Below are 19,254 nucleotides of genomic sequence, written 5' to 3'. Positions count from 1 at the left end.
AACTAATAGCAGCATCGATCCTTAGTCACAGCGCAATTATTTTTCCCCTCTGTCCAGCTATCCGTCATTTGTACGTACGCGAGTCCACGCTTATATCGTTTTGTCAGCAGACGTGCAGAAGCCATTCGTTTCACAGAAGCAAGCACTCTTGTCATCAGGCTTCATTCACGCTACGGCCGCTCTAACCTTTATTTAGAAGTCATTATGCAAAAGCCGAGATACGCGGTTAAATCAAGCTGTGTATTAATTAAATTTATCACCACTCTCAATGAAATAGCGCATCATTTAGGTGATTAATTTCATTGCGTTTGTGCCAATTTAATCCTTTCTATCGGAATGAATTTTCAATACGCGCGCAGTTGGGGAGTTTACTCCTTAAAATGCAGTCGTTTAACACACAGCCTACAGCTGGAGAAGAAAACTAATGACTACCTTAGTTATTTATAACAATCACTCAACGTTCCAAACAAAAACCTCGTCATTATTGCCTTCGCACGTGTTGGAATGAAGTTGTCAGCACTATACAAGTAACCTGCTGTATTTTTCTTCACGACTATAGTCGGATATAACTCAAGAACGAAGCGGAAAATGCCCCTCACAGCACACTCCAGCCAATGGCCTCGACCGGTTCTCCTCCTTGACCGATCCCCTTGGACCTCCTAGCGTGAAATTGCAGGGGATGGCAAATGAATGCAGAAAATTACGGAGGCACTTAAGACTATACTTACGTGCATTGAATGCGAAAGCATTGTTTTTTTATTATTTATTTTTGCTCTTCCTTTCTAACGAGACACCTACTCATTAGCATACAGTCATAAGATAACGCACGTAATAAGTTCACCTTTGTTCGCCAAAATGCAGCGTTGTTTTGTGGCCCATGGGTTGCGTACTCACCTCACAATCCGACAGTCCTGGGTTGAATTTCCCGCTTCTTCGGAAGAAATTTTATTTTTTTTTAGAAGCCATGGTGATGTAATTTTAGACTTTTGGGACCACTGCTGCTGGTCAATGCCGACGCCGGGTTTCGTTTCCGATGAGGCATATAACGCTTTTGAATTGATAGCCACCACGGTTTAATCAAATTAACCGTGGCGTCCCGAAAATCGGTCGACACCATTGACTGGAGGGCCTCCTTTGAGGCGAATCTCAGCACTTCGTTCTTGCTATGATTTCTGCATGCTTTACCTCGACCAGAGAGTAGCTATACATGCAAGACGTGCGCTCGCTCCGTTGCTCCTCACTTCATACACACAGGAATTCTTTACTTAGATCTCTGTACGCAAGTGTAGCCCCAGTGACGTTCCTTTGCGAATAACCCTCTGAGCACGCGCCTAGGCATATTTACGCGTGAGCGCCCTCATTCAAAAATTTTCATTCATTATCCTTCCGTGGCAAAAATACTTCTATTTGAGGTAACGTTTCCGCAGCTCTAATCACAGCCCAATTTTTTTCGTTTCTCTTTCAATCATGTTGCATAAATGATCAGGCGAAGCAAATCACAACACTCTAAACAGAAAAGAGAAAAAATGGAGTAAGCAGTCCTCTAGCGCGCTTTATTTTATAAATGGGTATGCGCTAGAGAGGACAGCTTACTCTTATTTTACTCCTGTACAGGCGTATTCGAGTTTGGAGTGTACTATCATCAATCGCCGTTTGCACTGTCTTCATTCTTTTCTCTTTTTTTTTCTGTGCTGCAAACACGCGCACGTGAAATCAGCTGCATGCTGTGCCGCATAACCACAGGCCCGCCAAACACGCTCTCATTCACAACCGAGGAGACAGTGGCAAGCCTTGTGACGACAGTGGAAGGACGTCGTTCCACCTTCACTCCCGCACTCGCGTTCGCATTCAAAGGCTGCATATGCAAAGTTGCGCACTGCCATTTGAAGCGGAGCGATTCTCATGGTAATCTTGCGATCCACGACTCCGCAACCGGAGCGGCCCCGTTCTCTCCGCGCACTCGTAAATCCCGGGCGCAGAAACAGGCTGTCCGAGGAACAAAGGCCCCACTGTTCCGATGCGAGGTTCTTTCACCGTCCTCATGGACATACGTATAGGCTCTATGTAGCGTTATGTGTCGCAAGACACGGGCGTTCCATTCTTCCTAGAAAGTCAAGCAAAACAGCATAGTCCCAAATGGATACCTTCCTGTACTGGCGCGAATAGCCGGGGCCTTAAGCACTCCATTTCACTTCTTGTCTGTGCTCCACTTTTTTTCTAAGCGTAATGGACTCGAGCGTGATCTCGGACATGCATGCCATTTTATCCGCCCTCCATTTGAGCCTGATCGTTGTCGCTTAAGAGGATCACGTGATATAACAACGCGAGCGGGGAGTGCTTCTCCGATGTTACACGCAGTATATAGAGTGCACGAGCCTTCGTCTCTTATTGCTGCATTTAAATTTTGGTTTTAATAATTTATAAGCGACGTTCACTGCATCTCGAAGCGCTTTTCTCGTGCGAAGCGTTCAGTTTTTCTTAACTGTCTCGCCGGCTTTCTGTTTCGTACCGTCTGAGAGCGCCCTATAACTTCAAGGACGCATTGTATGAAAAAGTCAAAAAGAACGCCAAAGGCGAAATCAGGGGTGAGGGAGACGAGAGGAGAGGCAGCGGCGGTATGTTATCTACATCAACGCGACTAGACGTATCACAAAGAAATGCCCCCGCTGTCTTCGCCTTGTCCTCTGGAGGAGCGGTGCTTGGTATGCGGGAGCGCGTTCTAAATGACAGAAGGGCGGCTTGGGAGCGCAGTTTCTTATCATTTGTGTCATCGAACACGAAATCATCGGTCATAGGCTTGAACGCGAGCAATTCTTTTTCCCAGCACGCAAACGAGTGTGCCGCTGCGCGCGTCTGTACCGAGTGGAGACAGCGTTACGCTACGTTGTTCTGAGGCCGCGGTCGGAAATGCCGTATTTCTCCTCTCACAGGTATGCACGCGCAAATAGGCATGGCAGAATGCATGAAGTGGCAGTGTGGCATCGACAGGGCCAGTTATTTGTAACGATTAACTTTGTAGCAAGAAGTCCCCGACCATGCTGCTAGCATAACGCATGTGTTTATTTCATAAATGAGGCAGGATGCGGTATGCAAAGTGATGTGAACACTAACAAGTGCGAGTGATAGCAGCGGATGCCTGATAGTTATATACTGTTGCTTGGTTTCACCAAACAAAAATAGACAAGCAGATAAAGAAGACTGATTAGGTAAATCTATAATTGTGGCTTTGACAGCAATCAAACAGAAGGAAAGAAAATGTGTGTGTGTGTGGGGGGGGGGGGGGGGGGCGTCTCTGCTGTAATCAAGATCATCGCAAATGGTTGCGGTGGACACACTTCGGCCACTGATTCTTCATGAGACTGGCAAGCTACAATTTAAAAAAAAAAACGCGTTGTGCAATTTATACCTTTACATCCATACCTAGGGAAGGTCTTTCAAGCAGATCTTCAAAACCACTCATTTAAGGAATGGAAAGACAGTCACCGCGCAGCTGTCTTAAAGTGTAAAGGGAGTCACAATTACACTCTTTTTTTATATCAGCTACCACTTTCTTGGAAAGCAGAACACCTAAAAAGAGAGTGTGATCACTGACACTTAAGTGTGTCTAACGCAGCGCCACAGTAGGACGAAAAGACGAGAATTTCGAGACCAACGCTAGGAACGCCAGCCCTATCTACACCCTCCACCACAGGCAAAATTCTTCGACGGGCGTGTCGCAGCAGCTAATTGCAAAAAAAAAAAGTCGATGTAATCGTTACCATAACTTCCATGCTGCCCAGCTAATGAACCTTACAGGCAGCGACCACGCGTTTCACCGAACGGTCAGTTCCTGTTCCACTTGCAACATCACCGGAGCCTGTAGGCATCGAGCGGGAAGAACAGCAAGGAGAATGACGCGCAGGCCCGTCCAGTGGGCAACAGCGAAGATCGTTTGCCGCGCACGCACGCGTGCGTGTACTACTAGCCCGCGCGGCGAAAACGAAGCCACGCCCACAACGGCGCGGGAACCGAACCGGGCAACCAGCGCAGCGCGGTGATTCAGGGCGCGGCAAAGTTGGCCAAGCGGCGGCGGACGCGCGCAGCATGCCAACAACATGGGCGCGCACGGCACCCAATTCGTGAGATCGGCCCGCCGTTCCCCTGGCGTCGGTCGGCTGGCCGATCCCCTTCGAACCACACAACCCGAGAACGAGAAAGTCGATGAGAGATAAAGGGGAGGCCCAGCGTCAGCGGCTCCGCTGTGAACAAAGTTCTCGTCGGAGAGTTGTTGCCTGCGAGGCGCCGTACACATGGGGCTGTGTTCCTTACGCTCCCGTTCCAGATTCTTCCTCTCCGGTGGCCGAGGCCGGCTCGCTATATACTTGCGATTTCGTCCAGTGAGGCTTATTACGCTCACGCGAGCGCGCGCGCGCGCTTGGAGGCAGCGCCCGTAGAGTCACGATTCATCTCCCTGACAGCGGTCGTTTCCTTGAGCGCATTCTGCGAGCCGGAAAAACAACCCGACGAGCGTGCATCCTCCTCACCCTCTTCATCCAAGGACCTCCCGTTCCTCTTCTACCGTTATGCCGCGTTGTACGCGAGAAAACGACAAGGGCCACGCACGCACGCGCTGACGAGAAGGCACGCGGCGGAGATTTCTCCGAGAGTTCGCGCCCCTTTTGTCCCGCTTCCGGCCATCCAGCGGAGAAGAGTGGTCCATAGCGTGCGACGTGCGGCTTGTAGCAGCATAGCAGAATTGATGTATGCATGCGAGGGCGTAGATCAGGACTGAGCAAGGCGGATCAACTGTGGGATGATGAGAGAAAACCTGCTCGCTCGTTAATTACCTCCGCGGTACAAAAGCACACTTGGAAAAAAAAATAAATAGAAAGGAGAGAGACAGAAGAGAACTATAGGCGAAGGAATCATGGCCGCTGATTTGTGTTTCTTGAAGGCATGGGGTCTTATAGCTTTGGGAGGAAGGATGACATCGGTTTCTCCATGCTCCGTGACCGCCTTGACGGGGAAAAGATCTTCGCACTTGTTGCGCTCCTCAATTCGACTGGATGCCCTTGCGCCATAAAGACCCTAATGATCAACTCTGACCCGGTGTCTTCCGTTGTGCGCCGTTATCTTAATACCGTGTTGTGCGCCGTCATTGCCCTAGTGAGTCAGTAGGTTGCACTTCGGCAATTGCTGCTGTGTCGGCTTGCACTGCGTACCATAGACTGCGTCGCCGAATGACCTAACGGAACATCTGCTCTGAGAGGCCGTTCGCACCTACGGTGTGGAAACGCGGAAAACCAACGCAGAGCATAAATAAAGGAATAGCCGTCTCTGAGGAAGCTACGCTTTCTCGAGTTCGTGCTATTTGGTTGCTAATAACAGCGACTTTTGTTATATATAGGACGACCGTGTTCCTCTCGCCGCCAGTTTTGCTTCAATCAGCACGCTTCGCTTTGAAATAACACCGCCGCTTTGGTATACCTGCCTCGCTACGCCATCTGCAACTAGCGTGCAAGGTTCACACTTGCTGCTGAAAATGCGGAAGTGAGCTGAAAACGTTAATTTATTTCGGCCTTTGAGGAAAAGTGTGCTCCATTGAGTTCAGTGCTTCGCTCATGCGTGCGAGTGGGTGACCATTCCTAAACATCTACGCCATAATTAGACGTCGAAAGAGAGAAAATCCTTCGTCCTTTCTCCGGCTTGATGGCTATGCGGATCTGCGCACCGCGAATCCTTACAACGCTCTCGAACTGCTGGTGCGAATGACCTCTCGACTCTTCCTAAAACCTAAACTTTAAGCTTTGCTGATTTTTTAAAACAGAGCTGGAAAGGCGAAGATTAAAAGGAACATATCACAGCTTTGCTTGTTTGTGTTGGTCTTCTGGCCAGACAGAGGTTTCGAAGTGCAAGGCTTTCGGCAAAGCGCACGACGGAAGTGCCAGTCATATTGACCTCTTAACGGCGGCCCCGAAACTATCCCTTGGCGACTTCCTCTAGTGAAAAAAATTTCTCCGGGGAGATAAAGACAGAAAACGAAATGACACGCGTTGGCCCGTTCCCAGGTGGTTGACTGACCTCTCGATATATACCTGCTACGCCCTCAAGAGCCAAGCGATGAAATCTAGTGGAAGCAAAAATAAAAATACCAGAAAAGAGAGAGCGTTTAGTGCGGCCACCTAAGGCAGCAGGGACGGCGAGAGAGATGGGGATCTCCCTCGAAGCGTGTGCCGTAGTTGGCCACAACAACGGCCTGGCAGCTCGCAGCGAGGAACGTTCGCTTCGCCGAAGCCGCTCAATAGCCGTGCGTGCCCAATCCGGAGTCAAACGGCGCTGGGTTGAGCGCCTCCGTCGTTCGTAGCCGTTTCTGTGGGCGGCCGCATATAACAAGCGGGTCAGCAGGGGGAGAAGCGGCTGCGGAGATAGGAATACAGAAAAGAGAACGCCGTTCGAGGAGGAACACAGTGACCCCGATGACCTTGGCTTAGCGTTCTCCCGAACGAGCGAACGCCTCGAGGTGCCCGAAGCCGCACGGTGATGGGACCTCGTGGACGAAACTGTTCGTTCGTTCCAGTCAGCCCGCGTGGAGGTACTCGCCGATTCTCCTGGACGATGACTGTGTGCGCTGTCTTAGCTGTTCGAGCGCCGTTTGCGTATAGACAAATTTAATCTCAAAGTGCGGTGTGCGTATCCAGCGTAGGCACAAATGGCTTGAGTGGGCGCTCCTTATCATCACTTTGATGACTCCCATGAGAACATCAGAGTATGAGAGCCTAGACTTGAACAGGCAACGGAAAAACCAGTGAGGCGGAAACCCATCAACGAGTTAGCGGTGAGAGGCGAAGTAGAGGAATTGAGGATATCGCTGCTGAACAGATATTCGGCTTTAACTGAGGAAGACGGCCTGAAGGCTCAAACAATGAACGCTAATCTCACAGCTATCATTACCGAGCGCGCAGTAGAAGTAGGTGGTAAGATGGTTAGATTGGACACCGGCAAACTCTCTCGGGAGACGACAGATCTGAATCTGGGGCCCCGGCGGTCGAATTTTGATGAAGGTGAAATTCTAGAGGTCCTTGTACTGTGCGATTTCAGTGCACGTTAAAGAACGCCAGGTGGTCGAAATTTGCGGAGCCCTTCACTACGGCGTCTCTCATAGCCTGAGTCGCTTTGGGACGTTAAACCCCCATAAACTAAACTAAACTAAACAGATGTGACTAAGAAACGCCAGATAATGAAATCTTCTAATCCCCTGATACAGAAAAGAAGTGGCGCAGCTATCAAAGCTAATCGATAAGCTCAAGGTAACCGACATAAGGAAGTTTAATACGGAGAGAATCGAGCATGCTCTAAAGAACGAAGGTAGCCTAAAAGCGGAGAAAAGGAAACAGAAGATGTATGCGTTAAGAGAGAGAGAGTGCAATGTCATTAGCGATATTGATAAGATAGTTACAGTAGGCGAAGAGTTCTACACAAATCTGTACAGTATAGCGAATGCAGTCACGACGTTTATGAGAGACCCAGTAGAGCACAGCAGTGGGACATTCCTCCAGTAACGAAAGAGGAAGTAAAGAAAGCCTTAGGAGCAATGCAGAGAGGGAAAGCAGCTGGTGACGATCCGGTAACAGTAGATCCGTTGAAGGACGGATGGGAGATTGTGCTACAAAAACCAGCCACCCTCTAGACGCAATGTCAATAACGCAAACATTTTAATCTATAAGAAAGGGGACGTAAAGAACTTGAAAAATTGCGGACTGATCAGCTTACTCTCTGTTGCCTACAAATTATTTGCTAAGGTAACCGCTAATAGCGTCAGGGCAATATTAGACTTTATTCAAACAAATGATCAGGCATACTTTCGTAAAGGCTACTCAACAATAGGAGGGTAATCACGGGATATTCGGATTAAAGGTCATAATGGGCTCTCATCCAGATTGTACGTCAGGTGGCTACACAGCATAGCCTTGCAGCGACCTCCTTGGCCGTGCCCGTCGCACGGAGTTGTACCTCGGGGTCCGAGCTGGACAACGCAGACTTCCACTGCCCTAAGTTGGAGAGTCGCAAATGCTCGAGCAGCCTAGAATTTCAGTGGTCGTCATGCTTCATTGGCGGGCTATGAAGCAGCTCTAAATTTTCTTATTTATTTGCTCTATGCGCCTGCGTACTTGTGCCGAGTCTTACCGTCGTTGGCCATTCAGAAATCATCAAAGTTAGATAAATCTAACCATGCGGCAATCATCTTTTGCTCGCTAAATCTCCCATTTCTTTTTTACATTTCTACAATGAAAAGACTATTAGTGATGAAATCCTGTAAGTTCACCGTAGCAGTGGTCTAGTGCTCTGAGCATCCGCTTCGCATGCGGGAGGTGCGGGGTTCGATCCCCAGTGCCGCTGGATTCCTGGATACTCTGGTACAAGCTTTCCCCTGGCCTGGTTGGGAAATAGGTCTTTGCCCCCCACCTTGAATAGAAGAAAATACCTTGTGCCATGGCACTCTTTTGGACACAGATGCCCTTGCGCCATAAAAAAGCCATCGTCATCATCATCAAATCCTGGAAGTTATTTCCTTTTATCCGACGTTTTCTGTGCTTGGACATCACACGGTTAAACAGAATTCGACGCTTGCTGAGAGAGATACAGAGAAAGCAGTGATCCGTTAACTTCGAGCTTCCTTTTATGCAAGCGCGCTTGATATTAGCATGATGGGGCCCCGCAGAGATTTAGAACGACCTCTTCTGGGCGCTTTACCCACTTTACCTTCCCGGTTCTCAGCACACCCGCGTTCGTCTAGCTTCTCTCCCGCGCACAGCAGCGCCCTCGTCGAGCAGAGGCGGCTTCTGCTGCGCCACGGCCGGTCAGCGGCCGTCGCGGCTCCCAGGTCAAGTTCAGTCGTGCGCCGGCACCAAGCACCGAGGGGGACGGGTCGCGCAGGCAGCCAGTGTCTCTCACCGCCGCGTCTTCCCTAACTGCGCTTTATTTCTCATCTGGACCCAAACCGGCTCCTGCGCGGATGAACGCTTGCCCCCGAGCTACACGAGAGGCGCTGGCGTGGCGAGGTTAGAAGGAAAGTAAGCACAAACAAGAGGAAAGCGAGAAGAAAGACAGAAAAGACGAAGAACGAAGGAATAAAGCAGAGCCGCTACCGGAAACACGATTACGTGGACGACGCCGCCAGCGCTGCCGCGCGCGCGCGTTGGTCCCGTAGTGGAGAGAGTTGGAAAGAGAGAAAAGAAAGAGAGAGAGAGAGAGAGCAGCGATCGCAGAACCTTCGGTTGCTCCTGCCTGTGTCCCTCCTTCCTTGTTTCCACTCGGGGTCGACAAACTGTAGATAACGAGCACGAACCTTAGTGACTCGAGAAGGTGGCCGTCGTAAGGTCGCGCGCGATGACTGGGTCGTAAGTATACGCACGCAGCCCACCAACTTATAGATAACTTCTTTACTAAATTCGTCAAATCGCGTGAAAAAATATGAAAGCCCTTTGTCGTGATTGTATGGATGTAGAAAGAAAATACGACGTTAACTAAGACAGTAGGCGGGAAACACACCAGTATTTACACGTTTTTAGGAAAGGAAAGGCGCAGGAACTTTCTTAATCTCTGTTCGCTTTATAGGTGGACGCCTCAACCGCGCTGTGAAGGAAGGGATGGAGAAGGCGTTGGCGAAACGCAAAGGTGCCCGTGTGCTGTGCGATGCCAGTGCATGTTAAAGATCCCCAGGTGGACGAAATTGATCTGGAGCCCTCTACTACGGCAGATCTTTCTCTTTATTCTTTCACTTCCAACTTCCTCCGTTCCCTCGCGATGCAGTTGACGTGCCCACCAAGAGGTGAGGCAGTTACCGCGCCATTCACTTCACTGCTAACAGTCGGGGGGCCTTACTTGCGGATCTCGAAGAGATTTGTAGCCAAGCCAGGTTGCTTCCACTGTTTTAACACTGCAAGCAGCACAGTTCATTTAATTTCGGCTTTAGCTAACGGTCCGCTATTGCTCATGCACTCGCTGTTCCCGACAGTCAGTTCTTTCTTTCACATAAAGAACCCCTGAATCAAGCACTGATTAGCCGGCGTCAACTGCAGCCTCCCCTGTATTGCACGCTTCTCAGTCTAGACAGAACAAAACACAGCAGCGCGGCAAGGCCTCACCGAGAGGCTCGCCTTAAAGGCCTTATCCAACCGTCCCAGTCCATTTGTTCCGACGCCAGTTACGCGCCAACGCGGCATATATACGCAGCCGGCATTACCCGCCTCATCTGCTGGCCAACAAAGCGAACAGGAGCGACCAAACGAAGCCGCAGACGTGCAGCGCCTACCGGTCCCGCGTTGATGACGCGCCCGTCGGCTACCGCGTTTTAAATCGGCGCGACGGAGAACAATGGCCTTCCCTGGGCTGCTTGTGAGGACGGCCTTGCAAGTAGGCTAATGCGCTCTCCCAGGGTAGCGTTGATCGGCTTCGCTAAGTACCCCGCTGTGGCTGCGCTCCATGGGGGCACGCGCGGGGTGGGGCGGGCCATTGTCTCGAGGTCTGCGAGGCCTATAGGTGCTGTAATGCCGCTGCGGTATCGCCGTGTGGCCACATCCAAGAGTGTTAAGGCGCCTAGGGACACACGCGAACAAGGTGTCTTCTGCGGTTACCTGCGTTCAATCAGGGCGCCTAAACCAGGCTCGTAGCCAGGATTTTTTTTTTTCGGGAGGGGCTCAAGATAATTTCTTCTAGGGGGGGGGGGGGGATGCTGGCAGCTAGCACTGTCAAATGACTAGAGGGGAGGCTGCACTTGATTTCGGAGGCGATGGGCCTAAACTGTTTTTTTGTTTTGTACAGCTATCCTCAGCTTTAACGGGAACAACCGAAGGTATCGCGTTTTTCGCATTGTGCGAGCTTCTACAGTGCAGTTAGACAGTGCAGTTTCTACGGCTGCAGTACTTAGCGCAGTATCTGCAGTGTTTCTTCATATCGGACTTTACTAGCTGTCTTGTTCCCGGGGTCAGTGTATCACGCTGATATATGCTGCCCACGTGACGTAGCAGTGGCAAAATTTATGGTGAATACAAGACAAGGCAGTCCTTTCTAGTGTTCATTTATTGTTCCTGCGTTATGTACATGCAGTGCTTCCGTTTCTTAATTTCATCTTATCGTGTCGTTGTTTCAACCTGGTGGGAATGATGCAGTCTCCGAAAGATAGCTGCAAGCTCGCTTCCCCGCAAGTTTGCAGGACACATGCTGCCACACAGCTTGCTTTCGCAAACTTAATGCTGGGCGCGGAAGAAAAGACGACCAGTTGATCAAATGTTACCACGGTGGGCGAGCCTAAGATCAGAATTAATATACAATGCTTTACTGAGCAGGATTCTTAAGGATGTGGTTGAAATTCCTAGCCCAGGTCTCCATTGGACGTTGCTGCTGACCTGGCCCTCTCCGCCAGCTGTTGCTGACAGCCTGGGCCCGAGCTGGACAGCACATCATCCCACTGCTCAGGCGTAGGACTTTGCATTCTAGCTATAGACCGTTTACAGCGCGCAGTTCTTCCGTTTGAGACCAGATGGCGCCACAGACGCGCTCGGAACACGGCGCCATTACGCACCTCGTAAGTCGCCGGAGTGTACGCCTCGATGCAGTAATGGAAATATCGCGGGTGGCTGCCGAAGTGTTCTTTCTGCGAAGATGGGGAAAGGCAGAGTAAATACGTGCTTTATTGTGGATTGCAAGAATTGCGACAGAGAGTTAAAGGTGCAGGATGCGATCGTTTGCGAGCCTCACGGAACCGAACTGCACAAGGAAGTACTGCCCCTGTTCGCGCCCGTTTGCCATGCATCATTTCCGAACGGGCGAACGCGACAAACACGTCCGCCAGTGCTAGATGGCCAATATAGAAAGAAAGGTTACGATCTTGGAAAATCTGCGAGGGTAAGTGCGCAACATTGCTTCATGATCAAAGTGTTCCGCCACCGAAACCGTCACTTCGTGCTTTCAGTTGCTGTGCAGTTGCGCCTACGTGTGTAGTGAGGCCCCATTGCTCGTAAGTTAAGGTGTTCGGCAATTGTAGTAACAGCAGCGCCGGAGGCCAGATCAGGTACGGAAAAGAAGGACGACTTATGCTCCTACATGCCGCTACTGTAGATCGTGCGCTGCACAGCCGTACGAACGGACAACGCTTACCGTCCGTGTATTGTATGCCGTCTTGGTGCTACTCTTGAACTTCGCTCCAAGTAGAGCGCTTTTCGTGGACCAGATTCGGAATACAGAATTTGCGTTACGGCTGCTGGGCTGGATGATTGCCACTTCCTCGCGGTCCATGCGAGACAGCCACTAAATGTTACCCCGCAGGCCAGCGCTCAGAGAGAAGCTGATTACTTACCACCAACGAGACCTCGAGCATTTTCATGTCCGCATATCGAGAGTGGAGCGTACCGCAATTTCATATGTGAGACTGACATAATTATGAACTTCGTGTAGTGTGAATGCGTTGCTGTGCGCGTTATAACAATTATATCGCATAATCCTTCGAAACGATTGCGCTCCAGATAGTGAAGGCTGCTTGATGAATGGTACTGCTATACATGGTAGTTAACATTTGTGTGTCTATTTATTTTTGTCACCTTTGTGTGCTTAACAAACCAATAGAAAATATTTTCGGTTTCCTAAGCACCGTTAACAGGTTGTAAACAAATGCGTACGATGTGCATGCGAGCGTTTTAGAGCGGTGTCTGCGTGCATGCACAGAATACTACAACGACCTGCGCTGCCGCAGAAGCATTAAACCTTGCCGTTTAAGATAATAACAATAAAAAAACATTCAGCAAAGCCTTCTGCGGACGCAAAGACAAGTATCAGGAAATCGATCCATTGGCTGGCTATGAAACCGGACACCGTTTTCAAGGCCACAAGAGATCAAATTAGAGTTCTCACGTGCCCCTCGAATCTTTGGCCAAACCATACTGTCTCCTTCCCACTATTTTACAACCGTATCAGCCGAAACACAGCCTGTTGGAACCGAACCGTCAGACGCGGCAGCCGTCGCGACGAGGCGCGCTCGGAGCAGTCAGGAGGCGTGCAATGGCGGCGTGCTCACGTGACCAAAGATGGCAGCCCCCATGATACGGCGCTGTAAAGCGTCTATATTTGAAATCCTTTTTTACATGCCCATACCATGTAATATAGGCTTTCTATTTCGTTGCAGAATTAGCACTTTCTCCCGTACATGGGCTGTTGCACTGTACTGGTTTGAAGTCTTCTGACGGGTCCTTCCTTCCTTGTGAATTAAGGGGTATACTCATCCACTAAGCCTGTGATGTTTTAGTATGTCACAATATGAGAGTAATGTTTCCTTTTTCACCATTTGGATCGCGGTTTGCGAGTTCTCGGGCAGCGGCATGGGCGCTACAGTTCCCACGAACCGACTCATGAGCAGGAGTCCGAGTGATCGTTATTTTTCAAACTTTTGATTGTTATACCTTACAATTCCGTTGGCTCGTTCGCAAAGTTGACCTCTAAACAGAAAAAGCAGTCCGTTACCCACCCACCTCGGGGCCCACGTGGCCTCGTGGTAGAACACCCGCCTCGGCTTCGGGAGGTAATGGGTTCGACTCCCGCTGCCGGTCGGTTACCCACCGATTTCCTTAAAATAGGTACAAGCTATGCCCCGGCATAGTGCTCGGCTTGCTAGGGTTGCATGACTTGGTAAAGGAGCCTGCGCCTTCGAATCCCGTCACTGTGGGCTTGGAAGAAAAGTACAAGTAGACTCGCAGGATTGAAAAAAAGGGCCACAAAATGGGCTTCTACCACACGAGGCGGATTTAGGGTTGCTTGACGGCGCAACTGATCTCTGATCCGTCAAAGCAACGGTTTGGTCGAAGACCCTTTTCCCAAGCATCTCACCCTAGAAGAGCCGAGCACCAGGCCGGAGCATAGCTGTACCCATTTTGAGGAAACCGGTGGGTAACCGGTGGGTAACCGGTGGGTGTGCCCAGCAACGTTGCGTTTGTTGCATTGTTCAAAAATGTGCAAAGGGTGGCGACATCTAAGAGCACCCTAAGCTCACTTTCAAGACCCAGGCATATTTTTGCCTCAGCATAGATTCTCGAGAAATCGTTATTGGATGATCTTTCCAGAGGAAAGCCACTTAGTAGAAATAAAAAGTTTGTTCTTCACTTATGCACATAGTGAACAACCGCTTTTGACGTGAAAATCAGGTACTTCCTTTCTAATCCTTGCACCTGTAAATGCAGGAAACGTTGCGACGCTCAGCGCAGCTCACTGTAGTACGCTGTAGAGCTGTAGTACGGAAGAAGGGCGTCCCGAAGCCGCTTGGCTCCGCCCCAGTTTTAAAGCTCTCACTTTACATGCGCTCATGTTTGCTCTTGATCAACCAGTCACGATGACAAAAAAGAAGGCACGACTTTCGGCGAAAAAAAAAAAAAAAGACACACACACAGCGGAACGCTTTCATGGTGAATAAAGGTCACGCAGACTTTGAGGAAAAAACTCTGAAAGTCAGGAAGTAACCTAGTTATTTTTTTATTGCTTTCCTTTTCTTCTTCCTATTTTTCTTCTGTATATGCGCGTGCGGGCTGTCTTCCCGTGCAAACTTCGATGCGACTGTTTATTAATATTAGTTATTAATTGGTTTTTTGGGGAAAGGAAATGGCGCAGTATCTGTCTCATATATCTTTGGACACCTGAACCGCGCCGTAAGGGAAGGGATAAAGGAGGGAGTGAAAGAAGAAAGGAAGAATAGGTGCCGTAGTGGAGGGCTCCGGCATAATTTCGACCACCTGGGGATCTTTAACGTGCACTGACATCGCACAGCACACGGGCGCCTTAGCGTTTTTCCTCCATAAAAACGCAGCCGCCGCGGTCGGGTTCGAACCCGGGAACTCCGGATCAGTAGTCGAGCGCCCTAACCACTGAGCCACCGCGGCGGGGCAACGACTGTTTATGGAAAACAAATATTTGGTAGCCTCAGAGCCGGTTCTTTTGAAGATATTGATGCACAATGTTTAGTTCAGTTCCCCGCCATCCGCATACTTCTATTGTTTCTAAGCGAAACAGGGGCCAGATTCGCGTAGCTGCACTATTTTACGTGAGTGTGGTTCTTGGCTTGCAGGCCCCGTAAGAGCTACACAGCGCGGAACAAACAAGACGCGGTAACAGTGCACCATGTTTTACCAACTTGCTCAAACCACTACCGTGTTGCTGGCGTCTTTTAATGCGATAGAATTAGGAGCTTAGGCGGCCGAAATGCGTTTCCGGTCTTAAAATTCGCCCATTGGCTGGAGGGAAGTGGCGTCACCAGACCGGAGCATTTCCATTGACTGGAGAGGTGACGTCACCCGACGAGAGGATTACCATTGGCTGAAGGGAATTGTGACGTCACCAGACCGGAAGTGGTGTCACTTCCTGTCAAGGCATCAATAGCTGTTAATGCTACCGCACTACCAACAAATAGTGAAATTAGGTACGTGTCCCTGTGAATTTTTTTCAGCTCCCATATTTTAGCGATTATCTCATTGGCGATTAAAACGATAGCGCTCCTGTCCGAGCCCCTCACGTCACGTTCTTATGCGAGAAATTGGGCGAATTAAATTCTAGGCTATAAAAAGAAATAACAAAAACAAGGTGCACCCAACAAGAGAGATACTAAGCCGCGATGACAGAGCTGTCAATACAGAGCTTTCCGCGTTCACACTCTGTCGAGATATTGTAGAAACACCAGCTCGCTGCAGTTTTACAATTTTTTTACTTGTCTTGAAACATTTTTTTTTTTGCATTTTCACGTGTCAAAGTTATGAAGCACAACGTATGGACAAACTGAGATTCTTTAACAAGTACAGAAACTCGTTATTTATACTCCACTAAATTGTGCCCGTCGTGCCGAAGTACAGGGAATCGAACTCGCGGCCTCATGGTCAGTAGCGAAACGTCATAGCCGCTGGGCTGAGCTGCTCTGGCGGTTGAAAACAGGACAGCTGTTTACGAATGCGTCATAGCAACAGGAGGCAAGAAACTACAAAATACAAAACTGCAATGTGCCTCCACGAACGAATACGAATTACGGGGGGGATCAAACTGTGCTGGTTGTTAGGCCAGCGCAATACGAGATGCGATTGCTAGATTACACCGAGACAGCGGTTCACGTATATTTGTCTTTGCACAGTGCTCTCTGACACGAGAGCAGGGCAATAGGGACAGATAATGTAGCGAAAGACGCCTGCACGCTCTTTGCAACCTTAACCTTTGTGCATTCAGACCGTCTCTCACAGGGCGCGCGGGGAAAAACACCGGAGAGGCAGGATTCTATGCAGCCGCTGAACCTCAGGGCCACTCGTACCGGAAGGCTGCAATCTCAGCGCTCGTTCGTGTATGGCTGCATTTTTCCGGGGAGCAAGGTCGCGCAGCTGGTGTAGTCGAAGCCGAGATGCAACGAGCTGTGGGGCCAAATTGCTGCCCACGCAGACAAAGTGAAGGAGAACCGCAATTATTATTGAACGCTCACGACTGGTTTTTTTGCTTCGGCTATTCAATTCTGTCTATATACACAGAGCACATACGCACGGGACATGATCGTGGAATCAGAGACACCAGGTGATCTTCATGCGCCTTGCGCTTTCTCCGAACACCTTAAACACAAAGGAGTAAAAAAGGGAGTAGCTCTCTTCTAGCGCCCCTCCTTTTATAAAAGGGTGTGTGCTAGAGGACAGATTACTCCCTTTTTACACTCATACAGGAGTAATTGTCTTCAGAGTCCACGGACGATGGAGACTTGGGCGCTCAGTGACAGCCGGGTGCCTGCGACAGACATCCGGTGCACGCAGTGGCTTTGTCACGACTTTCGGTGGCGTATATGCTCCCTGTATGGCCCTTTTGTGGACCAGGCAGAACAGCTGGCAGTGGAATAGCTGGTGAGACGAATAGAAACATTTGAGCTAATGATTACACCACGAATTAGACAACAGAATGGGGGAGCTATGCAAGACGCGTTTCATGCCGTCTGTGTCGATAAATTTTGCTCTTCGTGGTGTGCGTGTTTGGAGCAAGTGTTGCTTCATGTCTGCGTCTGGAGCAGTCGCCGCTTCGTGTTCCCTGTGTCTGGAGCAGTTGCCTCTCATGATGTCTGTGTCGGGAGCAGTTGCCGCTTCATGATGCCGGTGCCTGGAACGACTGCTGTTTCATGTGCGTTGCTTGTTCCTGGAGCAAATGCCCATTCTTGTTCTGTGTGCCTAGATCAATTGCAGTCAATATATATTTTTATATGCTAGCCTCGCAATAGCCAGCAACAACTCCGACCACCGGGACTATTTAAACAAAGAGATCACATTTGTTATAGCGATACGGCACAACGTATCGAAGACGTTCTTCGTCAGCTGACCCTTCCGGAACTGCCGGTTGCTGGCCAGTATACAGAGAGGAAGCATGCAGATGCAGGAAGTATATGTGGCCGAGGTGCTAACAGCCGGCAGCGGACAGCCGTGGAGCCGAAAAAGGTCTCGCTTGGCGGCGACTCGCGGTTGGCACACACCGTTCATGAGCTGCCCCAGTTCATAATAACGGCTCACAGCGGAGAGGAAAGACGGTGCGCGACGTTTCGGGCGAACGTGCTCGAAGTCCTGAGCGGCAGGAAAGCTGCGGCCGCAAGGACAAAGGCAAGGACGTTGCTCCTTGCTTCGTCGCGGCGAACGGCGTCGACGACTCATTGTGTGCAAATTCGCCGGCAGCCAGCAGAGCACGCGGAATCGGTACCGCACGGTTCACCGAGCTCGGAAACGTTGAGAGAGAGAGGGGGGGGAGTGGGCGGCGTCCACTCTCCGTTTCCTCTTTGTCCAGATTGAAATAGCAGCGGACAACGAGAGCGAAACGATAAAGAAATATAGCAATGAGAAAGGCGTACGCATATCCGGGAATGCGCTTTTACTGCCAGCTCGCGTTCAGCCGTGTTTACACAGTCGCCACGCGACATCGACATTGTACCAGTCTTCATGGGCCTCGTAAAGGCACCCACGTTCTCTCACAGCGATAGAGTGTGAGCCCACGCGGGTATAGCTATACAGCTGGGTCGAAAACTCGCTTCAAAAGCACGGGAGACGTTCGTGTACACGCGCATTTCAGCTACTTTTTTTTTTCTGCTCCTCAGAGCCGAACAATATGACCTGGCCTGTACCAAGCGACAGTGTTGCAATGTGTGACAACTTCTCTCTTTTCCACAGTGCAGTGGTAACACCTCTCGATAACAGGGGCCCTTTCCCTCTTCTTTTCTCTTAAACTTCTTCGAACGACGCAAGGCTTTTCTTTTAGTGCCCCATGCATATACCTCACGTTAACGTTAACGAGATGTATGTCTTGCTTGGCCGGCTAGTTAGCATAAGTGAGCAGATCACTACAGATGCAAAAGGAGAAGATAGCTCCACCTATGCATATACAAGAGCCTGTTCGCATGAGCGATCACTTCGCTATAGACGAAAAAGAACAAAGAACCACCTTATAGGTAAGTATACACACGTATACAAGTCCTCCGGCTCCGTCATCATCTCCGCTTCGTGTATATACACCCTTCCGCGTCATTAGCCGGCCTGTATGGAGTTGATAGGAGCCGATATACAGGCGCGCGCATGATTGGCTTGCGCAGTTCTCCCGCGGGCGCCGCTATAAATCACAGCCAGGAGCGAATGAAGAACGAGAAAGAAGCGGCCTCGTTTGCAAGCCGGAGGCCATTGAAAAAGCGGCCGCAGCGCGCGGGCAGGGGCTAGGCCCAAATTAGCCTCTACACCGCGAGAGCTCAGTTCCCAGCGGTCCGAGCGGCCGCGCCCTACTTTATAGGCGGCCCGGAAACGACTTTCAAGTGTGCTCTGTCTCGGAAGAGAGCGGCCGCACATGCCAGCGCAAGCGCCTACGAAGAGTGCATGCACCCTTCACGCACGCACGCAAACGCTCATGTGCACAGAATGCCGTATCAATCTTCAGTAATAATATATGCGTAGTGCGTTTAGCGCCACACACGAATGTGCGCTGAATGTTAAAGCCCGAGCAGAAATTCGTTTTTCTTGGCTGCGACCAGTGAGTGTATACCCTTAGGGCGGTTGAATTTTATTTTTTAACGATAGCTCGCCTTCTCGTATTAATCCGAATATCTAGGATTAAAGCCCCAATAAGAGCTCTATACAATGTGCTGGAATGAAACTTCTTATACGTGCGGCTATCAAGTCTGGCTCTGCGCACTCGCCTTCGAGCTTCCAGCAGCTTAATGAGAGAAACACCCACTCAGCAAACGTAAGCGCGACGCTT

The 19,254-nt window shown here is 50.1% G+C and overlaps 1 protein-coding gene across 1 annotated transcript in view; it reads left to right on the top strand.

Moving 5' to 3' along the window:
• Window positions 1–19,254, top strand: part of LOC144123365 (beta-1,4-mannosyl-glycoprotein 4-beta-N-acetylglucosaminyltransferase-like) — a 39,405-nt gene that overhangs the window by 1,149 nt on the left and 19,002 nt on the right. The gene's annotated exons all lie outside the window — the stretch shown is intronic.

Source organism: Amblyomma americanum, chromosome 3 (assembly GCF_052857255.1).
Source record: "Amblyomma americanum isolate KBUSLIRL-KWMA chromosome 3, ASM5285725v1, whole genome shotgun sequence".
NCBI lineage: Eukaryota > Metazoa > Arthropoda > Arachnida > Ixodida > Ixodidae > Amblyomma > Amblyomma americanum.
This window is presented reverse-complemented; position numbering and strand designations above follow the sequence as displayed.